Source organism: Cornus florida, unplaced genomic scaffold (genome assembly GCF_030987335.1).
Source record: "Cornus florida cultivar Cherokee Brave unplaced genomic scaffold, ASM3098733v1 CherokeeBrave_3.0.0_Hap2_Chr04, whole genome shotgun sequence".
NCBI classification, from domain to species: domain Eukaryota; kingdom Viridiplantae; phylum Streptophyta; class Magnoliopsida; order Cornales; family Cornaceae; genus Cornus; species Cornus florida.
In genome coordinates, this window is record NW_026775574.1 from 65,161,619 (window position 1) to 65,168,650 (window position 7,032).

The 7,032-nt window shown below is 34.1% G+C and overlaps 1 pseudogene; it reads right to left on the reverse strand.

Moving 5' to 3' along the window:
- Window positions 1-3,926: 3,926 nt before the first annotated feature.
- LOC132303383 (protein NUCLEAR FUSION DEFECTIVE 4-like) lies at window positions 3,927-6,180 on the reverse strand (annotated as a pseudogene).
- Between the last annotated feature and the right edge of the window lie 852 nt (window positions 6,181-7,032).

Here is a 7,032-nt window from a genome sequence, read left to right on the forward strand (position 1 = left end):
ATAAGTTTATCTCCTGTTTGGAGAAAATAGACTTCAGGGATATGGACCAGATCAGCTTTGATCTGTTTGATAATGGTGGTGTCATTATCAGTCCAATCAAAAGGGACATTTTTCTGTAACTTCTTTAATAAAGGGAGTTCCTTTTGTGCTAACCCTTTAATAAAAGAGCGTCCATAATTCAAGATTCCCAAAATATTTTCCTACTCAAAATCACAAGCTTTAATTATGACTGGATTAAAAAATATAAGTTAAGTATTGAAAATATTCCTAAAATTTGCTTATAGTGCATATCACATGAATATCCTAAAAAATTTGGTGCAAATAAGAAATTTAAACCTTAAATTGACTAAAATTTTCTTACTGACCTATTTTATAAAATATATAAAAATAAATAATTTTATAAAATGACCGATAAAAATATTATTGGAGGACGTCCCTCGCGTGAAAAAAAACACCTAAAATTTCAATTTGGTACAAATAGGCCCTTCTGATAAATTTAAATCCTAATTTGACTAAATTATCCTTATTAAACTATTTTATAAAATATATAAAAATAAATAATTTTGTTAAATGACTGAAAAGATACTATTGGACGACCCCGGTAATAAACAAGTAAAGATAAAAATAGAAAATAAGAATAAAAATAAAATTATAAAAGTAAAGTAAAGATAAAAATAAAATAAAAAATAAAGCAAAAATAAAGCACAAACTAAAGAAAACAAATCTGCTCCAAATTCCGAAAACCATTGCACACTAATATTGTAATTTTTTTCTTTTAAAATTTTTTTTTTTAAACAATGTTGCTACGAAAAAAATATAATAAAGGAAAAAAAATTAGTAAAAAATACTAAACTAAAATCTCAACAAATTCAAATCCTTATTTTACAAATTTTCAAAGTTTCAAAAAAAAAAAAAAAAAAAAAAAAAAAAAAAAAATGGAAGATGATAATGTGCACATAACACCCCAAAACGGATATTACATCACTAATTTATATCAGAATGGATATTTGTATATAATATGAAAAGATTATGGGTATTTTTTAACGACAAAATTTAACTCCAAGAACATATACAAATTGTATACAATTTACCAAAGGGCATTTGGCCCAATGGTATAACCTCCCCATCTTTAAAGAAGAGGGGAGGGGTTCGAGAGCGTGGGCAAAAAAGTGTGTGTGTGTGTGTTTGCTTTACCATCCAACCAAAAAAAAAAAAAAATTGTATACAATTTCAATAGTTGAAGCCCTTGTTTGAGCTCATGTTTCTAAAATAATATATTTACTAAGTTGATTTTAAAGAAACAAATTAGAGCTGATAAATAATTAAATTAAAATTTTATTACCAAATTGTGGATATTGCTCAATAAGAAGTCTTTTGGCAAACTTTGAATTAAGAGGATTTAATAACTATATTGATTGGCTAAAAAATACATTTACATAACGAGGAAAAGTCGGCTTAAATCCTTTTAATTTATATAATAACATAGAAGAAACCTAACCAACTTGTGTTGGCTTTGTTATTGGTTTCCAGATTAACGGTCAAACTTTAGGTCTGTTCAAAGAATAATAAATTTAGGGAGACAATTCATTTATGTCATAATCGTGTTAATTTTAAAATATTCTATTGAATAATTTAATCCCAACATAACTCACATATCAAAAACTCTGTGTTTATATGTAACTCCTTTAATGAACTATTTGTTAAAATAAAAAATTATATTATTTAAATTATTATTATTATTATTTTTTTTTAGTTAACCCGGGATGGCATGAACCCTTAGGGTCCCTCAACAACCTGACTAATTCTCAAGGACCCCACTCAGGCCGAGTAAGTCACTACAAGGACAGCAGAGGCTAGCTACAAATAACACTTAGCGGAACTCGAACCCCAAACCTTAAACTTGTTAAGCTCTAAAGTTCTGCGAGTAAACCACTGGTCATATCCGAAGTGGATTATTATTTAAATTGTTAATAATAATCAATCAAACAACAAATACATATAAGTTTTAATTCAATCAAATAACTAAATAGTCTCTAGCCTACAAGTAAATTATAGGACTCTAGTAATTTTAGAATTTAAATATAAATTTATTTATGACAAATATAGTTAATAAGTTACACGAATTGAATCATCTCAATCTAAATAAGACACGATTAACAAAACGAGTTAATCATATTTTTACGATCCAAATTTATTTAAGATCAACCCAAATATGTTTAATCCGTATTGTCTACATATCCTATTGACAAGTCATTTGAAACTTTGACACACCTAAATAAAATAATTTGTAGACACTAAAATTTTAGTGAGCTTTAGTTTTGACAAATTGACCCATTAAATATGGGCATAATGTTTAATTAAGTTATTTAATTGATCCAAACTTGGTCCACTTAAATTATTTAATTAGCCCAGTCCAAATGGTTAAATAAAAGATAATTATTCCTAATAAAATATATTTAGAATAATTATTTTTAAGGATAGTTATCATAATATAACCGGTCCGGCCCAGTTATTATTTTATCATTATCAGGAGATAACACGTGTCATCATCCTATTAATCTAAGAAGCCTATAAATATAGGCTTGAAGGAAGAAGGAATGTACACAAAAATTCAGAGTCCAGAAATCCAGAAGGTCCAGAAATTGAGGAAATCAGAAATTCAGAGGGCAATCCTAAAGGCGAAGAACACCAAGCACATCCAAAGTCGTGCCGTTCTTCACCAAATTCAACAAATCCTCTATGAAGATGAAGAACAACAAGCACATCAAATCGTGTCGTTCTTCATCCAAATTCAACGATGATCAACAACAAGCACAGCCACAGACGTGTCGTTCTTCATCCAAATTCCACAGTAATTCAAGATCAATCTTGTGCAGCCCTTGGATCACCGTGGAATTTGGATGAAAAACGGCACAATTTGATGTGCTTTTTGTTGATTACCGTAGAATTTGGATGAAGAATGGCACGATTTGATGTGCTTGTTGTTCTTCGTCTTCAGAAAAGATTTGTTGAATTTGGTGAAGAACGGCACAACTTTAGATGTGCTTGGTGTTCTTCGCTTTCAGGTTTGCCCTCTGGCCCTCTGGATTTCTGGCCCTCTAGATTTCTGATCTCTCAATTTTTGAACCTTCTGGATTTCTGAGTCTCTGAATTTCTGAACCCTGAATTTGTGTACCCCTTTCTTTTTCCTTCAGGCCTCTATTTATAGGCTTGTTAGATTAATAGGATAATGACACGTGTCCTCTCCTGATAAGAAAAAAATTATAACGGGGCCGAGCCGGTTATATTATGATAATTATCCTTAAAAATAATTATTCAAAATATATTTTATTATGAATAATTATCTTTTCATTCAATCATCTTGTTGCACTAGTTAAATAATTTAAATGAAAATTTGGGCTAGTTAAATAACTTAATTAAATATTAAATTCATATTTGATGGGTCAATTTGTCCAAACTAAAATTCATTAAAATTTTAATGTCTACGTAAATAAATTAGAGACGGCCAGATGTTAAGGCTACAGGACACAAGGTAATGAAAAAACCCAACAGATGCCAACCCTACACTCTTACTTCCAGACACAATTATTATATTGAAGGGGTCCGGAGGCCTATTGAGTATTTAACTATTTATCATTAAAAATAACAAAATAAAAAATTAAAAAAAAAAAAAGAAAAAAGAATCAAAGTAGGACAAAAATACAATTCATACAAGTCCAAAAGAACAACTTGAAAAGCAAACCAAAATATAACTAAAACCCTATTTTACCCCTCCATAGATTGTGTTATGCCTTTCATCTTGATCTCTAACTGTTACCTTATCCTTATGAGTAACAACAGTTACCTGATGAGTAGCTCTTTCCACACACCGATTTTCTCGGAAGTGTTCGAAGGAATGGACTGGATACAGACATATATAACATATTATATAAATATATATATGTATGTATATATATATATGTATGTATGTATATGTACATTTGACATTATTTGAGTAAAGTGCTCTCACAACGTTAACTTGCATTATTAGTGCATCAAGCAATTCTTCAACACATCCAAACAAATCTGGTTTTTGTTTTTTTTTTCTTCGAGGCTCATGTTTTTTGAATAGAATAAAACCAAGAAAAAGAAGAAAAACATACATGCTAACCAAAGTACACCTATAAAAATTAACCTGGTTGTGTCCACATATTTTGCTTGGCTTCCATCTCGGCTTGCTCTCTAAATTTCTTATATATATCCCCTTTGTAGAAATCACGAGTTCTAATTACCAAAATGAATGAAGCAAGTGCTCCAAAACATGTAACACTTGCCAAGATTATAAAAGGAAGCCTATAACACCCTGAACCAATACAAGTCAATTCCTTCACCGACGCTCTAGTCAGTCCTTTTCTCCCAAGCTCCTTCAATGCCTCTTGATCGTAAAGATGTCCCGTGATCTTCACATTCAGTATATATGTGCCCAAAGGACTGGCCACTTGTCCACAATTGAATAATGTTGAGTAATACTTTAGGCCGAAGAGCTCAGATATGATTGCGAAAAGAAGGGGCAATTGTGCTCCGAATGAGAATCCAATGACTAATGAAGCTACATAGACTGAACCGGGGAAAGGAAAGGCAATGAGGAGGTGTCCAGCACAGGGCCACAGGCCAAGAAAAGAACCAGAGTCATCATGAGTGGCCTGGGAAATTTGTACTTGACAAGGAGATGTTCGGAGACGAAGCCGGCAAAGATCCTCCCAAAAAAGTTCCATATGCTTACAAGAGACACAAAGGTCTTGATGGTTTTTGTTGGATATCCCAGTGATTCTCCAATCTGACCCAAGTTGTCCACTGCAGTTAAGCTTGACCCAAGTCCACAAAAAGTTGCCAGGAATAGAATTAGCATGTCAATGCTAAGAAGTGCCTGTAAAATTGTGTAATCTTCTCCTCTTTCTGGTTTATTGAATATATCTTGGTACCAAGCTGGCGTGGACGACTCTGGCTTCACCGCCGACAACGATTCCGATTTCACCACTGTTGGATTCTCAACAGTGGTTTTATTTTGGTTCCAGAAAACATGTTCTTCTCTAATGGCAATCAAGAGAGGGACAAAGAGCAAGAGACAGACAACGGCGGCACTACCAGCATAAGCACCTCTTGGAAAAGATACTAATTTTTGTGCAATGGTCATAGCCATGATAAACAATGCTGTCCCAATTGATATATATAGGAATTGATAAAAGACTCTGAGCTCATTAGGCTGCCTAATCACCTTCATGGGCCGGATTGTGTATACGAAAACCAGAGACAAGGCAGCCGGAAGCCACCCAATGAGGAGGATGAGAGACTTGGAGTCATTTCCATAGCAGGCCAAATAAATCTGTGTCATGATAGCTCCACTTAGGCCAGTGTATCCCTTCAACAAACCTATCATGATGCCTCTGCTTTCAGGGAAGTTTCTAACGGAAGTGACAAGAGCACCTGTGTTAGCAAAGTGTTGAGAATTGGCTCCAATGCATATGTAGATGCACATCTGCCACACTTTTGGCTTGGCGATTTTGCCGGTAACGGCTAGCCATATCATGAAATAGCCTGTGAAATTCAAGGCTGCACCCATTACCAGAACGAACCATGTCGGAGTTACCTCGGCAATGAGGCCTGAGAGGACCCCAACATTGGCACCAAAATCTTTGAAAAAGCCAAGCAGGTTGAGAGTTGTTTGATCAGAACCCAGAGAAGCTTTTATTTCTTTGGAGTAGGTTCCGAAAAGATAAGTGGCACCAGCCATAGACATGATCAGAAAGGAGGCGAACAGGGAGAACCATCGTCCTCGGAGAACATGGACGACGAATCCGGAGCCTCCTCCGGCGCTGCCAGACCTTGACCCGGACATTGAAACCTCACACATATCCTCCTCCTCCTTCTCCCCCAACTCCAAAATGATATAAAAATTTTAGATCATGGAAAACAAGGTATAAAGAGCAGAGAATTTATAGATACATATATTTAGGACATATGAGTTGGGTGTTGAAAGATAATTAATTGTGGTGGTGATGGTGGGGTAGGAGAATTCGGAGAATGAAAAGACAACGACCTTGAAATGATAAGAAGAAAACATGGTCAGTAAATTAGCAACATTGAAGTTTGGGTGAGTAGTTCTGTACTAATTGTTTTCCCACCGGAGCTAGGAGGGCAAAATGGGTAAGCTATTTTTGATTTCTCTGCGAAGAGTGCTTGTGGGTGAGAAACCTTTTCCTCGCCGCATTTTTTAGCGGAAATCATTATCCTTTACAAAAAGTGTAAGGATAAAATTGTCCGGACACTATTTTAAGGACCCAATCAGGCAACTACAAGTTTTACATTAGCATTTATTTGCAGATGTGGTTTGAAGTTGCTATTTGCCAGGAACCAAATTGGCAACTACAATACCATTTTATTTGAAGACCTCGTTTGACCAGGAACCAAGTTGGCAACTACAATACCATTCTAAATGAACACCCTTCGTTTGAAGTTATTGTTTATTAAACTGAGCATAGATGTTGGTGTAATTTGAATTTGGATATATATGTAAATAAATTAAATTATAAGTTCGCAATTTTAATTAACAAAGATAAATTGTTAACGTGAATGTATATGTATTAAAACTTCTTAGTAAAATTAGGAAATATAACCACGTACATGTGCTTGGAAACGGTGGAAATTAAAGAAATATAGAAAATAATATGGTGTGATAATTTTTTCTGGTCAATAGGTTCTCTTAATCGTAATATTTTTGAAATTCGCCATTTTTTATTTTTCTGGAAAAAAAATTTTCGTTCATGCAAGGACATTCTCACATTTTTCTCATTTTGGGTGCCGGACACCGTAAAGTGTGCCGGTTGTGTCCGAGAGTTGGTTGGGATAATTCATTGAGTCCAGTACTCTTTGAAATGTCAAGGTTGCTATTTTTGTATTTTTTTATTTTTCGGGCCGAGCTGTCCCGTGTAGGACCCGCTACCGGAATTGTTACGAAAGAGATTTTTAGTTGGGTCCGTTTGCACCTCAAGCATC